This window comes from Protopterus annectens, chromosome 1.part1, assembly GCF_019279795.1.
Source record: "Protopterus annectens isolate FY-2018-M chromosome 1.part1, PAN1.0, whole genome shotgun sequence".
In the NCBI taxonomy this organism is placed as follows: domain Eukaryota; kingdom Metazoa; phylum Chordata; order Ceratodontiformes; family Protopteridae; genus Protopterus; species Protopterus annectens.
The window spans coordinates 1,919,564,450-1,919,586,190 of record NC_056726.1 but is presented as its reverse complement, the minus strand read 5'-3'; the positions used below and the strand labels follow the sequence as shown (position 1 = coordinate 1,919,586,190).

The window sequence follows — 21,741 nt, the reverse complement described above, 5'->3', positions numbered from 1 at the left end:
CCATTGCTCCACTGACCTTTTAAAAAGATCCACCAGGCTGAGCAAGCATGAGCTGCCCTTGACAAATCCAAACTGATTGATTGATTCCTTCAACAACCTTTTCTTGGCTTTGCATATGAGTCTGTTCAGACTTAATTGCCTTGGCCTGTGGAAGCCCCTCCGTCATGCAGAAGAATGACTGTAGCTGTTCTCCATTCCCTTGGTACAAACCTATATGGAGGCTGTGATTGAACAATGTTGTTAGGGTGTGGCAAAATTATGCTTCATGCTATTTAAGATGCATCCAGGGATATATTCAGGACCCATCGATGCAACATTTTTAGCTTTTGATAGCACTTTTAGGACTTGGTTTTGTGTAATAGCTAGAGCCAAGCAAGTTTTAGGTATATCTTGAGAGACAGATGGAGGGAAGAGAGGGGTAAAGTTTGAGATAAATGTATTGGCCAGTAGGTTCAGTCAGCCTCAGTGTAGGTAACGTCTTTCACAATCTGAGTTATTTGTTTATTTCAGTGACAACAGGTATAACAATCTGGGAACTACACTTCTTACTTTTGCTTAAAATACTTTTCCTTCTGTTATAAAGCTTGTTGATATTATGGTTCCCCCGTTTGGGCTTCTTTCTTGGGTTTACCCTGCACTTGCTCCTATGCTGTGGTTTACATGCCAATATAGTGTGGTGGTATACATTTCTGCCTATTCAGTAGAGTTAAATGGGCTACTGGTTATCACTTAGGAGTAGGTACTTGGTTTAAAAAGATATTTATAAAGGTACCTTGTGTTAAAGGGATATCTAGTTTCCATTTTACTTTGAAGGACACTGCTTTATGGTCAGACCTAACATGTGATAAAGATCCAAAAGAGATGGTATAAGATGCTCCCATATTAGTAAGGGCAAAATCCAATATGCTATTTTCCTTACTGGATGCTCTGGCTAATTGTTTCAAGGCATTTGTGTGACAAAGTCCAGGAATCTATCTACTTGTGCACTAGTGGAAGTCCGGGTTTCCTGGGCTATAGCTGGATAGTTTAGATCACATAGGAAAATGGCATTGGGTTTAATACTGAGTGATTCTAATTCCTGTAGATAGGCACTGGGGCTTTTTTGACACAGAAGGGGTTCTATATCTAGATAATGTATGTTTTGGATTTTATTATATGTTTTGCACAAATACGTCTTTTAGATTTTTTTCTAGCTATACTGAGTGAAGATAGAGGAACATAACAAAAACACCAACTTGCTTGAATTAGTGCTTCTCAAATATGGTACTGTTACTGAAGAATACCAATTCTGAGTGTTATGAAGATACTGAGGACCCTTGAATGACTAATTACATGTGCCGTTAAATTTATGATTACGTAAGGATTATGTATTTAAATGCTTTGGTGAGGATGGAATAAAAATTTATTTTAGTATACTTAACAATAGTGTGCCATAGAGCTGGTGAGGTCCAGATAATCGATGACTCAGTACGACTCAGAGCAACGCAGTCATGATGTGTGCTACCACTTTATCTGACAATTACACTGGCTGGCTCAATATAACAATAAACAGTCAATATGAAAGCAACTAGAATTAAAAACCTTATTTTATGAACCTAACCTCTTTTTTGTGCCACTGTTATACAACTGTCACTCCACTGGCTGTAATGTGCCTGCCCACTGACACTTGCCCTACTGATGCCACATGGCAATGTATGGATTACTGAAAGCGAAAACAAACAGCATACATAGAGGAATATTTATTTTTAAAGGGGCCGATCAATATGTTGAGACTGCTTGCAATTCAAGACTGAAAAAAGTGATATATTATGTTAAATGTGGTATAGTTAATGGTCCCCTCCTGCAGCTGTGGTCCCTGTGCAGCACTCATATAACCCTTATTATAATCTATCACCAATGAGCAGGTAGAAGGAATATAGCCTTAGTAAATAGAAGGCCAGACATGCAGAGGGAGGCTAGTCTTCCTTAGAAAAACAACAGACAAGTATGCAGTTGTAGTTAAGATAAATTATTTATGCCACACTGACCATTATCAAGTTAGAAGATATTGGGGCATGTTTCATGTTAAGGCTGATTTTCATAGCTGTTAGCAATTCTGTTTTGGCAAGTAAATACTGACATATAAATTTGCATGTCTCATTACTGTGTGCTGAAGGTATTTGTTAACTATGCAGTATATGCTCTGGATGCATTTGCACCCATCTGCATAATGGTGTATAATTTTAAGATAATTTCAAACTGTTTGCTGTACTTGAGCAATGATGCATTGTATTGCTTGGTTTTGGTTTTGATGTTGATGCATTGCATAGTATTGCATTTATAACTGCTACATTATGATTTGTTATAGGATGCATCCATCCAAATACTGCTCTCAAATGTAGTATTGGATAAGAAGGAGCACTGAAGTATGTGAAAAGGGATTCAGCAACTGAAGTCATTTCAGTAAGTACATATTATGGTGTATATAATCACTATATTATTTTGTTTGTGTGTATGATGATGTATTTGATACTATGTCATCTTCTGAATGAGGTATAGTATAAGTACTTTAAGCTACCAGAAAATATCATGTCATTGTGTGGATAGCTTTGGGTTTAATAGTTGTGTGTTATACACTTATAGAGATATGTGTAACTACTACAGATTGTAACTGCAGTAAGGATACTGCAATATGTAATCAATGGGCAGGTGTATCAGTAGCTAGAGAAGGGAAGCCCATTAGCAGGTATCAGTAATACCGACAAAGTTTAATTTGACAATGATAATACATGATGTATGACAAAGTAACTATAGTTACACTGTCTCTGTGGTTATTATATCATGACATAAAGTCACATACCTCAAATGCTCCTTAGAATAAATGGCAATTTCAAGGAGGATGTAGCGGTGCTCTTTAAAGCAAAGAGGAAGGCAGCATTATCTCTCTGTATGGAGTGAGTGAATGGCAGGCATTTAGAATCCAATCTTGAGCACTGAATACTGCCAAGGCTACTCTAATGACGTTCTGCTTAGAATAGGCTTACTCCACTGCATGTCACCATGCTAACAAGAGTTAAAGGCTGCTGTTGTACCACACTGCCAGGTGGAAAAATAGAAGGAAGTTTTAGATTACCACAATGTCTAGCAACTGTACACAGTCAGTGTTCCAAACACTTCAAGGACATCAGAGAAAATGTTGATAATCAAATAATTCTATGTTACTGAATTGCATTAGCTATTTATAGCAGTGCTTTGTATCATTTGAATGAGTCAACTCCATCTGAGTAGAGTATGAACTGAATAGATCACCATGTTAATGATGTAGGATCTAAAGAGTTGAGAGGTGAGTTTCCAATAGTCTACAACAAAGATGTTTCTGTTTACTGGTGTCAAAAGCTTTTATTACATCAAGACACTAGGATGACCTGGGAAGGAGTTCTGGTGAGCCAATCAACTATCTGTTAAAAAGCAAAATGAAGAAAACTAGATATTGTAATCAAAAAGAAGGGTCCAAAGCTATACCTAACAACTATAGTGTCCTGCAGCCTGTTAGCAGCATGTTATAAAATGCAGTAATATGCAATCAGAAATTAAAACAATGTTGACTAAAGAGAACCAAATAGTCCCAATAGTAACTGGAAAAGCTGGGCTAATAAAAAGTTTTTACCTCATTCTTAATATAATACAGTACATGTAACTCCATAAAAAAGCAGAAATCATTCTTGTTACACTGTGGGTGCTTAGAAGAGCACTTTGAGTTAACATCAATGACTGATCATGAACTTTAATTTCACCCTTCGTTAGGAATGTTGTCCATTCCTGCTTCAGTATTACAAAACATAAACATCTGATGAAAATTAAAAAGGGAGTAATATGGTTTGGGTTCTAGATGAAAGCAATAAATATTTGGTGGCATCTGCTGTGAAGAGTAAAATTCCACCATGAAATAGTATAGGTTAAACATTGGTTCCAATAATATTTTCTCATTAGTACCATAGCTGGGGCTGTGATTTATAGTCGGCAAATGAGATTTTTTTTTTTTTTTTTTTTTTTACAGTTTACATGGTCATTTAATGTCATCTTCACCCAATTTTTATTTGACCAGTCAGGATCATGTGGAGACAAAATTTACACTTTTAGAATTTGATGTAGTGGTATGGACTATTTAATCCAGAAGACTTACAAAATATTGCTTCTGCAATTAAAACAGTTGTAAGTTCAGTTTTATACTGGAATTGCCCTAACCAAGAAAAGAAAAATTCCTTTGTTATTATTGCAGTGTATTCTATTCACCATAACAACAGAATGGAAATGGAAATAAACAAAAAGAAAAACAAAAGCTTTTGTCTATGTCCACATGTTTTCCATCACTTTCAACTTTCTGGTTTAAAAGCCCGTGTTTGCGATTGTTTCCAACCTTTCCTGTAACTAGTCTAGTCCAGATACAGATTTGCTGTATCTAGGACTGTGTATAAGCTTCTGAGCCCCCCCAAGACTTTCTGTGTTGGAGGGAAGCATTCTAGCTTATCAGTGGGAGTGGTAAGCACTAGGTAGCTTATCTACTACAAGATCCAGGTACAGATTCTTAGTTTTAGCACTTGTTCAGAACTTGTTAGCACTAAATAAGCTACAAATTACTACAGCACTCAACCTTCCTCTTTACCTAGAGGAAAACCGTTTTTGTACTTATTTTCCTCACTTGCTTAGAGAAAAACAGCTCTTATACTCCCTTTCCTCACTTGTCTAGGGGAAAGTCGTTTTTTATTCAGGGATGTCCAAGGTTCATCTTCCAGTGTTCTCTCCTGTCTATCTGATGAATCTGGGCATCTTGGGGCAATGTAGCAATTGACTCATGTACGCAGACAACCCTCTCCTCCTACTACTCAACACCACAACCTTCTGAGAGCTGCACTTATCTAGCCAAACTGGAGGTAAAGGTCTCTCCAATCAAGACTGAACTTGACAGTCAAGAGGAGAAGGTAAACACTTGCACCACACCACACTCATCACATAGTCCCACTAAACCTACACCATCAAAATCCATAAATAGAAACGCAAAAAACATTTGTGGAGGCTCTCAGTAATAATCTGTTCAAGCAACAGAAACCTCCAAAGCAGGAACGGAAGCAATCTCCACCCCCCCAACACAACCCAAATGACACATAGCCCACAGACTCAGTGTGCCAATAAACCACAGCCCATAAGGCAAAACAACATACCCAACACACTAGTCATAGGTGACGCTATAATCAGTCACACAGATGTCCCACTCACCAGCCTAAACAAGGATAAGGTTACTGTCAGCTGCCTGTCGGGTGCCAGGATCTGCCACATAACGCACGCACTCAGGTCACTCCACAGCAAGTACAAATATGACTCTGTCATTGTCCATGTTGGTGTGAATGACCTGAGATGTACCTCCCTGGACTACATGAAAAGAGACATGGAAGAGCTCTCTGATGTTGTAGCCCAGGCAGGTATGACCCTAGCCCCGAGTAGCATCCTGCCATCGCCCAGAATGATACCGCAGTACAAGGACAAAATGATTGACTTCAACAATTGGCTAAGCTTCTGGTGTCATTCTAAGGGGATACAGTATCTGTCTGCCTGGGACGACATGGTCGACAGACCATGATGCTTTGCCAGAGATGGCCTGCACCTGTCACTCCTAGGATTCCAGATACTGACTAAGGGTCTTGCTACTCCAGTAGTGCCTTTTTTATGCAAGGTTCAAATGACAAATTCACCACCATAACAGGAACAGGCAAGCAAAAACTGAGGGTAATACTACTCAATGTTAAAAGTCTAAATCTCAAAATGCACTCACTCAAGGCACTCCTTAAAATGGAGAACATTGATATCTGTGCAGTGACTGAGATCTGGTTCAAGGATCTAGAGAGCACCCCTGCATTACCAGGCTATAACCCATACCACACTTTTCGGCCATCTAACCTGGACCAGAACACCAAAGGTGGAGGTGTGTCCATATTCATTAAGGATATCCACACCACCAGGCTAGTTGCGCAGCATAATGCATCCGAGTTTATCCAAGTGCAACTAACTCTGGGCAAAGCTGCAATCCAAATTGTAGCCTGATACAGATCCTACACCATGCCCCAGGATTCCCATTCCTCTTTTCTTGATATACTGGAAAATATTAGGGTTCAACCAAACACCCTAATAATGGGCGATTTCAACTACCCCACCATTAGCTGGGAAAACTATTCATGTACCAACTCCTTCACTCAATGCTTTCTGGAATTCATAAATTCCAGTGCCCTGGATCAATGTATCCAAACCCCCACCAGGGGCAACAGTATCCTAGACCTAGTCATTACCAACATGAGTGACCGGTGTTCCACACCTGAAGTCAATGCCTCAGTCAGATCTGACCATAAGCTAATCACCCTAGCATCCTGCCCCCACCCACCATTAAGGAAACCAAAGTATAAAATTTCTCCAAAGCCAACTTCATGCTTCTTAAGACAGAAGTGGTGATCTTCATGACACCCATGCAGATGGATAATACAGTTATGACTGCTGAATCCTACACAAATGTACTCTATAAGCACTTACACGAGTGCATGGATCATGCTATCCAAAACAGAACCAATACACTATCCTCCAAAAAAAGTAAGTCAATCTGGTGGTCCCCTTCCATAAACAAACTCTACAACCAAATGAAGAAACTGTTGAAAAAGAGAGTAAAATTCCATGAGTGGAGGAGCTCCCTGGACAGCCTTAGTAAGAAGCTGAGTTCCCTTATCCTTATCCTCCAGAGCTAGCTATGAAAACAAAATCACCACTGATTCTAAGGGCAACCACAAAGCATTATATAGCTATGTCAAAAATCTCAATGGCAACACCTAGATCTGCTCTGCGTTACAGCACAACGGCATGAAAATTACAGAACCAATTGATATTGGTAACCTCCAAACTCTGGACCCCACCCAGTTCGGGTCTGTGAAAGGCAGATCATGCCTTCTGAACCTGATCGACTTCTTTGAGGCAGTCACCAAAGCCGTAGACGAGGGTAAGGTGGTTCACACAGCCTATCTTGACCTCGCCAAGGCTTTCAACACCATCCCCCATTCTGGAATTATAACTAAACTCACTAAACTAGATATAAATCCCTACAACACAAGATGGGTTGCCAACTGGCTCACCGACAGAACCCACACTGTAAAAGTTGCAGACTCCAAATCTGACTTCAACCCAGTGACAAGTGGAGTACCACAGAGTTCAGTCCTGGGACCTCTCCTGTTTGGTATCTACTTCTCTGAAGTACAGGCTAATACAGAAGGCCTCTGGCTAATGAAGTTCGCAGATGACTGCAAACTAGGAGCCATAGTCGAGTCCCCAAATGATGTGGACATCCTACAGAAGGGCCTCACTGAGACAAATGCCTGGTGTCAGAGGCATGGCCTCAAGCTCAATGCCAAAAAGTGCATTGTCATCCCCTTTGGTACAAACTGTACCCATGAACTATCACATAAATTGCAGTCTACTTAACGCCAAATGTGTGATAAGAGACCTTGTGACCCAGGTGGACAGTAGTCTCTCCTTTGATAATCACATCGTCATAGTAGTCAGGAAATCCTTCTATGTGGCACACCTCATCACAAAAGGGTTCTCATCCAGGAAAAAAGAGGTCATTGTTCCTCTCTACTCGGCACTCATTAGACCCACTATAGAGTACGACACCCCTTTTTGAATGTACCTCACAAGACATCTGTAGCAGCTGGAAAGGCCACAGAAGTACCCTACAAAGAGAATTACTGGCCCCAAACAGATGCCCTACACTGATCATCTCAAAAAACTCCAGCTTTACTCTGTAGCATATTGCCTACTCCGAGATCCCTGCCTAACATATGCAGTTATGTTAAACCCAGAGCTGTTGGACATGCTATACCTAAAGAAATCCCAATCATTCCAAGCTACACACTCTAGGGACCTAAACCTTATCACCACAATAAAAAGGACATGCTGGAGGTATAGATTCCTATCCCAGAATCTTCCTATATACTGGAACAAGCCACCCGTCTATGTCAAGCAAAGTTCCTCATTAGCACCCTTCAAGAAACATTTTGATGAGTGGATGGGAAATAGGAAATACACCCCATGGATCACTTATGTGGCTCTGTTTGACAGGGGCACAGGAAATTAACTTTCTTGGGGGGCATAAGCCAGGGAACCTTGTTGGCTAGGCTTAGTTAGGCCCTTGTGCCAATAGCCTAATACCTACCTTTGAACCTATGATGTACAAGAAACACTGGGAAATCTGTTGCATTTCTTTTCCATTACTGTATTACCACCAGTCTAAGCAGACAGACCCTGGTCTTGCTGAAGCCAATACTTAACAGAAAAAAAATGATGTGGACAGTGTTGGGTAATTTTCTTCACTGCCTTTGTTGCACAGGGAAAGAGAAACAGTATTCATTTGCATAGCTGTCCTTGTCTCTTTGTATAGTAATAAACATGAATAAGATAATCTTTTCTATAATTGCAAAATCATTACAAACAATTCAGCTTTAGTTTCATGCGCAGAAGAAGATAACACTCACTTACTTTGAGTATTTAGAGTTTGTTCCCCCGTGAAATGTTAAAGTGAAAACCCTGAGCAGCAGAAATGTCAAAAACAATAAATGAAATAAACTAGAAAAAATTAACTGGCAGTATTTCTTCAGGTAGACAATTTCCGCTTTACTCACTTATTTGATGGCAAGCCCCCTACATTCCCAAACTTATATATCAATTTAATCGACACACTAAGTCGGTAAAGGAAGACCTATACCAAAAGAGTGGAATCACTGACAATGGGCACACAGAAATTGCACAATCTGTCATATTCTGTGAAAAACAGTAATCAGTGTTGTACTCCTTGATGTCTTCAGCACAGTTGTAATGAATTATACCTTGGCCATCCATACAGACAAGTTTAGGCTTTGATAGAGATTTAGTGTGCAACAATGTAACAAATAAAGGAATAGCAATACAACAACATAATTGTGCAAGTATACAATTCAAGAACTGAAGGAGCACTGTGCTGCTTATGAAGGCTGAGATACAATGATAACACATGTGAAAGTAAAATAAACTTGTGTTGTTACTAAAGCACAATTCTTCAATCCTCATGTTAGCAAATGTTTCTTCCAATGCAGACAATGCAATAACAGAAGTAGTTTGCATGTCTTGTACATTAACAAATTCTTTGAAGTAACAGTTGTCAGTTACAGCTTCTGGAATAGTGATAGTTTTGACACTAATGGGAAAAGTTCAGGGGTGGATGTCAGCATATCTGGCAACCCTTAGAAAGTAATTGAATTTAGCTAGTTTTTCTCAGTTGAGGCTTTACAACTTCTGTGAACAGATAAGAGCAGGTCTTAGAACAGGGTAATTTAAGAAAAATTTAAAAGTTTTCAGGGTCTAGAAGTCATGCAAGAAGCCTGTGATTCACACCATTGACATTCTAGAAAAAAAGACACCTTATTTCCTTATTTTTAATGTGACACATATAAATAGGATCATTGGCTCATAGGAAGTTACAAGGCCAACAACCCTAGAAGCCTAGCCATTCATGTCACAATTTTCCCAATTATGAATGCATATGGGCCAGAATGGCTTTGGTGCACCTACCCCAGTCCATAAGGGTGGATGTGGGGCATCTTGTGCAGATGGGAGTTAAAGAGGCGGCAGAATTTTCATACGCATGTACAAATGAAGGCAACCAAGGAAAAAAGAACATTATAAAACTTAATTTCAACAGGAAAAATCATTAGTAAAGCTTCTGAAAATATTTCAGCACATTTACTGTTCATGCAAGTCTTATCTTCTTCCTGGGATCAGACTTCATTTGCAAAATTTTCCCTCTTGTGATAAAACTTTATCTGACGATTTGTTTCCTCAAAGTATTTGTCAAATCCTTTCCAGTTTCCAGTACAAATAATACAGTACTTTGTACATACATACATATATATATATATATATATATATATATATATATATATATATATGTATATACACACACACACACACACACACACATATATATATATATGTATATATATATATATATATATATATATATATATATGCATGTTAATACATTGAAAAGTCATCTCATAATATATATATATATATAGAGAGAGAGAGAGAGAGAGAGTGATGCATGTTAATATATCGAAAAGTCATCTCATCAAGAGACAACTGATCAAACACAAATTGATAATTGTCTGTCTACTGAAAACAAAAAGAAACAAAGAAAAAAAGACAGTTTTTTTGCAGGGGCAAGCCAAGCCCCCTGCACACCATCCACTGTTTATTATATGTACCAACTGTGATATCACTACATAGTGGGGAAAGGGCAAATTCCCTGATTCATTCTCAAACACTTAAAAAGCTGGTTCATTCCATCAGCTGATTTTAGATCAGATGCAGGGGTGGCTTGTGCTACTGGACTACAAGACTGCAGCCCCCCCCAGCTGTAAAATAAAAGAAAAAAGAAATAAATAATTAGCTGTGAGTTCCGGAACTCTGTGCATGCGTGCGAGAATCTGGACTGCTGTTTAACCAGTCCAGATTATGATGAGAAGGCATCAGAGTAGGGATGCCCAGAAGTCTATGTGGTTACAACTGTATAAACTAGAAGGGGATCGGACTGCAACGTCTGCAGTCATGTATCTTTAGCTGTTCTCACGGGAAGAAGGGACTTTGTATTATTTTGCATACTGATCTCGTGGGAAGCTGCTGCAGGAAGATTGGGTTTTGTAGAATGAAGCTGCTGCAATTCCAAACTCAGGTAGTGGTGTGTGTAATGCCCCGGTTAAATATACCTGGTGGCTAGAAAGAAACTCTGGCTCAAACCCTGTACCTTGGGTACAGGTAGCAAGAGCCTGAGATCCCTACCCACCACCACTTGTGAAAACTATTCAGATTTTTGACTCATATTTATGTTCTAGTCTGTTCGTCATAACATCTGTGGTTTTCTGGATTTTGAAATCACTAAATAATGACAGGCATTTGAAGTTCAGACTTCATATTCTTCAGAAAGTACATGGTAACACAGAATGTTTTATTCTAGCAATTTTCTAAGTTTATAAGATCAATATTTGAAATTTGTACATATTTATGGGGCTGTATTCCCCCATTATTGGCTTTGTCCAGGTGTTTTGTGCTAAGAAGTTGAGAGATATGGTGAGAACTGAATTCACTGAATATGTTTGGGGGCTGTATTCCCCAATTATTGGCTTTGTCCAGGTGTTTTGTGCTAAGAGGTTGAGAACTATGATGAGAACTGAAGTCACTAAATGATAGTAATTTAAGTTTCAGTCTTTCTGTCTTTCAAGAAACAGCTGATTTATCATAGTGGTATGTTACTCTGACTGTAGTGCACAGGGTATTGGATTCAAGATGTGGCAGTAAAATGCATGGTGGTAACACAAGATTTTATTTTAGCAACTTTCCAAGATTATACAAGTAATGTTTAAAATGTGTCCCTGGTTTTTGGGCTTTTGCCTCCCCCAATAAATTTTGACTTTTTCCAGATTTCTTGTGCTGCAAAGTTGAGAGATACAGTTGAGTGTCAAGTGAATTTTACAAGGAGCTGAGAGCTTCTGGGAATGAGACGTTTAGTGCTGCTTATGCTGTGTCTGCTTCCATTGTTAATAGCGTAACAGGTTTAATACTTCCTTTTGATGCAGAAGGCTGTGGGTTCTACTCCCATGGTATGTAGATGCATTGATGATACTGTGCTGTATTTTACTTTTAAAGGGGGTGGGTGCTGCAGTCCTGAGAATGTCCTATTTGGCGGAGGTACCTAGTAACTATGAACCTGTAATCATTTTGGCATCTATTCACTATTGCAATATTACTAGCTTATCATTTTGTAATGTAATATCGGCAATGTATTCTTCAAGGGCAACATGTAATTTATTTGTAGATGAAACAATGAAATGTAAAGTTGATTGCTAGCAGCAACCTCTTCATTAGTTACAGATCTCTTTAATGCAGAATTATTTAGATGACTTTTACTTCTGCAGAGACTGTGCATATTTACTAATACTGGTGGATTGTAGAAGTTTGAGTAGACTTTTATGATGGAAACGTTCTGAATTGAGCAGTTTTGTTGTTTACTGGAAAATGTTCAAAACAATAAATTTAAAATGTTAACAACTGTACTGTGTTATACAAGGAATATAATTTAATAAAATCAGGAAGCTGTATCAAAGAACACGTGTATGTTTTGTGTGCAAGGGGCCTATGATTTGAAAACAGCCCAATGTTAATCTTTATCTGCCACTGGCCAGATGTATTTTCTTTGAATGTGGGATTCAATGCTGTTTCAATGAATGTGAGTTTCAAGGACAGAGAAGTTTTAATGCTGTCTATTTTTATTGTAAGAATTCATTGCTTTGTTTAGTAGATGTCTATTAGTGTTTGTGCTGTAAAATGTAAAATAAAACTTTTAAATTAAATCCAAATCATTGTAGAAGTAAAACAATATGCACATTACAGCATTTATGGTAAATGGCATGAAATAGCCAAGTAATGGGACATTGGAATGGCTGTGGGGGGGGGAGGCCTCATTCAACCGTGATGTTGTGATGGTGAAGGGCAGCAAACTCACAGACAGCCCCAGATGAACTATACCTCTCAACTGTCCAGATTTTTGCAGAATGAATAGATTTTTTTCTTATTATTTTTTTGGTTTGTTCCTCATAAAATGTGTGGTTTTCTGGCAAATTATTTAGGAATGAAGTCAGTAAATAATGACAAACATTGAGTTTCAGATTTCATACCCTTCAGAAAAATGCATGCTAAAGCAAGAGCTGTTATTCTATCAACTGTCTAAGTTTAAACAAGAGCAATTTTTAGTACTGTTTGTATGTTCCCCCAGTATATTTGGCCTTGTCCAGATTTCCTGCATTAAGAGGTTGAGAGGTACGTGCAAATAAATTGCTTTATAGAATTAAGTATATCCAAACCTCTCAACTGTCCCTGATATTGGGTCAAAATGTTAGTCTCCCCCTAATAATCCCTCTGCAAAATAACAATTTTGGAAGAAAATGTGGAGGGTTTACAATTAATAAATAATTGTAATGATCAGAGTTATAGATTACTTTTATTCCAGAAATGCAAGTAGATTCTCTTATTTTGTCAGCTGCTCAACTTAACAGTACTAATACTAAAAGTCTCACTTCTTTGACAGGTTCCCAGCTGTATTGTGTGGCTATTTTATATTTTTGCATCACATTGTTGGTCCATTTTGCATAAAGTTGTGGTTTTCTGGAAAATTAGTGGCAAATCATTAAAGACTGAAGTTAGAAAATAATGACAGACATTTAAGTTTCAGATTTTATACCCTTAAGAAAATTAATACTAATGCAAGACCATTCTATTATCTTTCTAAGTTGATATGAGCAATATTTAAAAATTGTCCTTATTTTTAGGCCTTTGTCCCACTTTTATTTATGGATTTGTCCAGATTTTTTGCTCTGAGATTGAGAGGTATGACAAATGTGTCAGGGCCATCACCGTCAGCCAGAGATATTTCAAATTGTGACATACTTGTTTTACCCCATTCCCCCATGTAGTGACTTTGGATGTGCCCAAGCAAGGCAAGGAGCAGTTATGCAGTCTAGGTGTGCAGAGTATCCCACCATCCAAGGTAGACACAAGTACTACAGTGGCTTTTCATCTGTCCTTGATTTTGCAGAATCTTCTGGTTTTCTGCCATATTTTTATACTGTTGATTTATGCTTCTTCTTATTCGGTAAAATACATGTTGTTGCAGTACCTGTTGCTCTGTGTTTAAGTAGCAATGTTTTAATGACCATCAGGTAAGCTTGTCTGAGAGTGTAAGATGCAAGTAAGCTTTAAAATCACACTGTTAAAGAATTACAAACATTGAAAGCCTTTTTGTTGTTTCCATGCACAGAATATTTAAATAACTAGATAACGTATAAGCCTTAGGTATTGAAATGCATATGACAGTATTTGTAATAGAAGACACAATTACAGTATTTGGAGACTTGCAGTCATCTTTGCAGGCTTTACCCGTAAACTAAATAGAATGCCAATCTATCATGTGTGGTCCATAACCTGTGCAGTAATCCTTTAAGCATTTTATCTTGAGCTTGTTTCTTGTTTGCTGTTCATTTTTTACTTTGATCATGTTTTCCACATGAAACAACTAGATAGTTGTTGTCAGGCAGCAGGTCTTTTTTGGATAAGAAACATTTTTACAAGTGGGGTATCAGTATGCTGCTTGCTAATTTTATAAAGCTGAATATAAATTATAATTAGAACTGCAGTACAAGGAGGAGTGGTTTGAGTTGAGTGCTGCTTGTTTTTTTTATGCTTGATTTCAACTGGCATTCCAGTAATGTATTTAAAAAGTAATTTATATTATCATGCCTCACAATCTTTTTGTTTCCAACTAGATATTAAGTAAGCTGTCATTAAAAAGTAATTTATTTTTTCATGCCTCACAATCTTTTTGTTTCCAACTAGATATTAAGTAAGCTGTCATGCAGCCAATGCATTGAAATATTTTTTTTCTTCTCCCCTTCATTTTGTCTTGATTCTACTCTCATAATGACAGTTTGGCACCCAGGGCAGCGTATTTAATTAAAGTCCCAGTTCTTGTGGTTTTCAACATAGCTTCACCCATTTCTAGTTAGCCAACCCCCCTCATGTTGGCCACACCCGTTCAGCTGTTTCCTTCAGCCTCCCTTTGATTTGAAGTCACCAGCCACCACTGATCAGCTGAATCAGCTGTTTTCTCCCCATTCAACAAGTTGTCTTTTGAAAACTTTAATGTAATCCGTAGGATATATATATATATATATATATATATATATATATATATATATATATATATATATATATATATATTTATGTGTGTGTGTGTGCATTTGTGCATATGTGTGTGTGTGTGTGTGTGTGTGTGTGTGTGTGTGTGTGTGTGTCTATATGGATCTATGCCAGATGTTCAAGTTTTCAGAAACTCAAAATTCATACAGATGAGACCATATGATTGAGTTTCCAAAAACTCAAGCATCAAAAAAAAAAAAAAAAAAAAAAACCCACAGAGATCTACTTTTTTTTACATTTATGCTGGGGTACAAGCCTGCCACTGCACCCCACCCCCCCTGGAGATTATATATACCAACTCTGAGATTGCACTACAGTGAAGAAAAGGGTAAATTTTCTGATTCTGGCTGTACTGTGATCTCTATTCAAAAGCTTCCAGTTTTCAGTAACTCGATTATATATTCTCAACCATATGAATTCTGAGGTTCTCAAAACTAGATCAACTGTTAGCATCCATATAGATATATAGATATGTATAATATATATGCAATGGAACAAGGGTGGCACAGTGGCATAGCAGATAGAGTTGTTGCCTCACAGCAAGAGGTTCCCCAATTCGATTCTCAGCTGAAGTGCCTTCTGTGTGGAGTCTGCATGTCCACACTGTATGTGAGTGGTTTTGCTAAGGTTTCCTACCAGATTCTAAAGACATGCAGTTGGTGATTTTGACACTCTAAATTTGTCATACATGTGAGTTTGTGGTGTGGAAGAACTACTGTGGCAAGGCTAACCATCTGGCAGTATAAACCTTGGCTCTTGATGATTGTCACTATTGAAGTGACACCTGACCCCATATGGGAAAAGGGGTTATGGATGGATATACATTATGAAACAGTTAATTATTTTCTACTAAATACACAGAGAAAAATATTCATTTGATTGCATATCAGCTGAAAGGAATATTTTAACCATATGATCAAACAATACATAGTCAGCAAGTCAGAATAATTGTTACCAGTTTGACTCTTTTAATGTGGTCGATGTAACATTTTTTGGGTGTTAGTAACCCAAAGAAAAAGATGCTAAGGAACATAATACTGATAACTGTTTTCTTAAATAAATTATTTCAATTGCAGTTTTTAAGTGTTCACTGGCAATGATTCCCTTCTCTTAGGATATTTTTTCCCATCTTGGCATCTATAAATTTGGGGGGAGTTGGGGGCTTATCCCCTAAATAAGGAGGTGTTGGAATGCTTGCTCTTCTGCAAAAAAAGATTAAATTTAATTTTATCACCATTCTTTGTTTTGAGCATTATTTTTTGGTGCTTCTGATGCTCTGGATTCTCAATTTAAAATTTATATTTGAACCCACCAGTGCACCTATTCTCAGCTATTAATGCAAAGCTGAGTCTAGTCTGAGGTAGCCAGCATGCATATATTGTCTTCTTATTGTTAAGTAAGCTACTGCTTCTTGAAAATAAAAGTAATATTCTAATAAAAAAAATAAATAAATATATATATATATATATATATATATATATCACAAACAAAAAGCATTAATGAAGCAACTTGATGTCTTCAATGGAATGTACGCAACTAGTTTTTAACTGGCTGTGTACTTCAATTCATTTCTCCTTTAGATACAATGCTTTAGTTGACAGGCTTTAGAAAAAGATGTTTAACTTCTGAAAACATTTCTACATCTCTATCCAGTTTTGAAGATTGAGTTAAGCCACAAATGCTCTTTCATTCCACTGAAAATTCAACAAACCCTACAGTATTATTTATAAGCAAAGTCAGTCACTAACTACAGAATAGAAACACTAATCATATGTTTTGCTCTGAATATTGGGCCTGATGAAATATAAATTGTATTCAGCGGGGATGTTAAGCAACAGAGAAAAAAAAGAACTTCCAATAAGAATTAAAGCCAATTTTAAAGAAAATTAAATCTGTCAATGTACATGAAAGAAGTTATGCAGGCTTCACTGCTCATTTTAGCTATTTGAAAAAAATATGCAATACCAGAGGAGTGTTGATATAATGTTAAATTCAGAGAGGTAATTTAAGTACAGAGATGTGGTAGTGTGTAAGGAAGTGGTAAATATTATATAGCTATTTTTTTTTTCTTTTTTTATTTGTCTTTTTCTAGCATTCTCTCAATTTCTATCTGTCTATCTATCTATCTATCTATCTATCTATACATCTATCTATCTATCGATACAGAATGCACTCACAAGTTCTACCAAACAGTTTCATGCATGTAGTGTAAAAATTATACGATTACTATTGAGTTAAAATGAAAATGCTTAAGTAAATGTAATATATATATGCTTCCATCTAAATAACTAATCCTAAAGAAACCAATAAATTCAGCATCTTCAGCTTAAGAATATTTTTACAGAAGACAGTTCATTCACTCAACCTCCATTGTCCAACTGTTTCTTGGAAGTTTCACAACAATTGTATTGTATCATGGCATTGTATTTCCAAAACTCTGCTTTTAGTATAAACTCAGAACAAAATTCAAAAATAAGTTGTGGTTGAAAAAGGGTATTTGGCCCACTTACCAATTAACAAGTACATAAGTAAGAAGTAAATGAATGAGTGAATGAATGATTAAATATGTTTTATATACCTTTGCCAAATCATTTTATTCACATACTAGGTAATCTTATCCCACAAGTGTCACAGCACAGATGTCTTGGATTAAGCCGCAACCCAATTATAGCATTTCATCAGTGTACAGAACTTACAACCAATAGCGTTCTCAGTGAATTGAAGCTCTGTTATGAAATAGCAAATCTTTTATACATGGAATCAAGGATAGGTGTTGCTTTTCTACTTTGTTCTTTTTGTTAATTGTTGAGCACCACCTATACACTGACTGCTATCTGTAATAAAAGGCCTGAGGGTGGGAATCCCACTGCAGTCAATCTGCCATACTTCCCAGATACACCTGTTACTCTTTATACCCATTCCTTACAGCCCCACAAACAACTTTACTACAATCATAGAAACACTGCTGCTTCTATTCACCAATTGCCTACTTCCATTTAACATTTTGACGTCATTCCTAATAATCTTTTTTCTGTCCCATATTGCTTTGCTCTATATCTACTCCTACTCAAACTGCACCCCAACAGTACTTCTAAGAATTTCATGATTAAGACTCTCTCTCTCTTTCATTCATCCCTGAGATGTTCTCTCATAAACTACAATTGGATTAATATTTATCCATCGTCTCTTCCTCTGTAATATATCTCAGCCTTCTCCTTATCTTTACTGTTTATATTCCCTACTGTCAATGTCTCTATTTCCATGAATACATAAATCAGTAGCTTTGCTTTACTAGACTTCTTTATTCCTCTGCATTCTGCACTGTTAAAATGTCCCTCACCACTCAAGTTCATCTTCATTCATACCAATATACTCCAGATGTACAGTCTTAAATACCCACACATCACAAGATCACCTATGCCTTCACATTAAACACTATCTATCGTTCTACATTTCATCTTCTACTTTTCTCAGATCAACCATCCCTACTTCCTATCTTAATCTCATACTAATCCTGTATCCTTTAAAGCCCTCCAGTTTCTTCACTTTAGAAACATGTTTCCCCTTCAGTTCCTCATACTAGTACCTCTGCTTTATGTGAGAGATTCAGTTATACTATGAAATTGGAGGCAAGACTCTCACATAGGGGCAAATTAAATGCCAAACAGGTTGTGAGCACACACACACATGCTTCCCACACTAAATAAGGACACAACACATAAACCCACATATGCAGAGGTACTCAATAGTAACTTACTAAAATTTCAGTTGCTTCCCAAATGGAAACCAGTTACATAATAAGAATGCAAAACACAACCACAGCACATAATAACACACACACACCATTGTCTCAACAAATAAGTCCATGAGGCTTTATACCACAAAACCTAATGTATTGGTCATAGGTGACATCATTGTGAGACACATGGATGTTCCCCTCTCCAGGCTGGATAAAGAGTGGGTTACAGTTAGCAGCTTGTCAGGTCCCAGGATCCATTAAGTCACTCAACCATAAGTACCGGTATGACTCCATCATAGTCCATGCGGGGGCAAATGACTTGAGACATACCTCAAAGACAAACATGACTGAGCTCTCAGATTATGTGTTACAGGCACATATAATCCTAGTCTTAAGCCGCATTCTACCTTCTCCAAGGATGATGCCACAATACAAACAAAAAAATGATTGGCTTATATTCTAGTGTCAGTTCAAGAAAATCCAATATCTGTTAGCCTGGGAAGACATGGCTGACAGGCCATGCTGCTTTGCCAGAGATGGTCTGCACCTGTCTCCTCTAAGACGTAGGATACTGGCAAAGGAATTAGCCACCACTGTTGTGCCTTTTTTAGACAGTTTCAAAATAAGCAAACTCCTAGCATAACAGAGTACTCTATGGATAAACTAAAGGTACTGCTGCTTAATGCTAGGGGGTCTAAACAAGAAACTGCACTAACTAGAAGCACTCCTCACTTTAGAAGATGCTGACATCTGTGCAGACACTGAGACATGGTTCAAAGGTGTGGAAAGCAACCTGCCCATCCAGGGCTACAGTGCCTTCCATACATTCAGACCACAAACTGAACATGAGAGAACCAAAGGAAGAGGTGTATCCATCTTTATTAAGTATAAGTGCACCTTGAGACTGGTCAAACAGTATGACTCTCTTGAGCTACTCCATGCCCAATTGGATATAGGCAAAACATACTACCACGTCACAGCTAGCTATAGGTCTCCCACTGTGAAACATGAAAAGCATACCACACACATTGACTTACTGGAGTCATTTGCCATACAGTTCAACACCTAACTCATGGGTGATTTTAATTATCCTATCAACTGTGAAACATACATGACCACAACAATGCTAGCTTAGAGGTTCTTGGACTTTCTCAATACAAATGCTCTAGAACAGCTAGTCAACATACCCACAAGAGGCTCAAATGTCCTGGACATAGTATTCACTAACATGGGAGAGCATTGCACCAACCTATGTCATGTCCTCTCTGGTAAGATCGGACCATGCAACAGTTTTGTTAGATGTAATTATAAGACCAGATACCCCATCAAGCTCAAAAATGCTTAAGAATTTTTCAAAGACAAATTATCTCCTATTAAATGATAGTATAAGAAATTTCAAAGCCCCCTCAAATGCAGATAACATAGACTCCTATGCAGAGGTGTACACCAATGCCCTGCATAACCAAGTAGTTGTATAGAATCTGCTGTATCTGACCAGAGTAAAACCAGGTCTTGCCGAGAAATCAAGCCATCCTTGTGGACAACAAGAGAAAGAAACTAATGTCCAAGAACAAGAGTGAACTGGCTCAGCAGAGGAAGATTTCCTTCTCTAGCTTAAACAAACACATTAGAGATCCTGTCAAGCCCTCCAAAGCTAATTACAAAGCAGAAATAGCATCCCTAGCTAAGGATAATCACTAGGCATTCTTTAATTATGTCTGAAATCTAAAATGGAATACCCAGCTATGCACTGAACTGGAAATGGTAATGGATGGCACGATCTATAATAGCCAACCTGCTAGCTGACTGATTTGGAGCAAACTTCATCCCCATGTCCCCTCTAGTCTTCCCTCAAAATATATCTGACATCATTCCTCAGCCTATTATCTCGCCAGAGCAGGTCATCTTGGCACTCTCCAAGACTAAAAACATGGCATCTATGGAACCAGGCAACATACCAGATTGCCTTTTAAACAACATAAAACATGACATACCAGACCCACTTGAATCCCTCTTTAACCATAGCCTTGAAATGGCTATGTTCCGGCAGATTGGAGGACAGCAATGTTAATCTCTCTGCACAAAGGAGGACCATCAACCGACCCTGGGGAATGGCTCATAAGCTTGACTAGCCTCATCTGCAAGGCCATGGAAAGAATCATTATGGAACCTATTACCAAGGGTATAGAACCACCCAGTTCGGATTCGTTAAATATAGATCATGCCTGTTAAACACTGTTGTCTTCTTTGAGAAAGTCACCAAGGCCCTAGCTGAGTGAAAAACAGTGCATACCACCTATCTTGACCTAGCCAAGGCATTTGACAATCCCCAACTCAGATATTATAGAGAAACTCTCCCAATTGGGAATTAAGCCTACATAACTAGATGGGTAGGCAAATGGCTTACCAAGAGGCCATATACTGTGAAAGTGGGTCATGTCACCTCTACCAAAAGACCAGTCACCAGTGGCATACCACAGGGTTCTGCGCTGTTTCCCTTACTATTCAGAATTTATTTCTCAGAAGTTAAGGCAAACTTGGATGCCTGTGGCTGACAAAATTCAATGATGATTGCAAATTGGGACCAATAAATGAGTCCCCTAATGATGTTAATATATGGCAGACAGGATTGATGCAGACAAATGATTGGTGCCAAAGCCATGGATTAAAGTTAAATATAAAAAATGCATTATTATTCCCTTTGGGAAACCTGACATCCCTGCTAATTACATTATAGATGGCAGCCCCCTAAGTGCAGACCCAGTGGTACATGATCTGGCAACATGATTAGTCCCATATGCTACCGGTTACACTAGGCATTCCTCAAGGTTCAATCCTAAGTCCACTCCTATTTACAGTCTTCACCAACAAGTTCCATACTGCTGGCCACCTCACCACAATCATATGGTAAGCCGATGGCTCTACATTCATCCTTGCAGCACTCTCACTCTTTCATCTCTAAGATAGAATGCAGGTGCTCTTCTCAGCACTAGACTCTTGGCTCTCAGTCTCAAAATTAATTCTCAGTACCAATAAAACTAAACTAATGCTCTTTTCAAATAACAAAACTTCAGACCTCCTGTCCTCCTTTCTAATGCATTCATGCAATAATACCAAGATAGATCCAGTATCACATATTAAGCTACTCG

The 21,741-nt window shown here is 37.9% G+C and overlaps 1 protein-coding gene across 2 annotated transcripts in view; it reads left to right on the top strand.

The window, feature by feature from the left end:
* The window catches only part of LRFN2 (leucine rich repeat and fibronectin type III domain containing 2), a 4,336,860-nt gene that overhangs the window by 2,064,208 nt on the left and 2,250,911 nt on the right, over positions 1–21,741 (top strand). For both annotated transcript variants that reach the window (XM_044085082.1, XM_044085073.1), the window contains exon 4: positions 2,348–2,442. The gene's annotated coding sequence lies outside the window, so the exon portion shown is untranslated. The remainder of the gene's footprint in view (positions 1–2,347; positions 2,443–21,741) is intronic.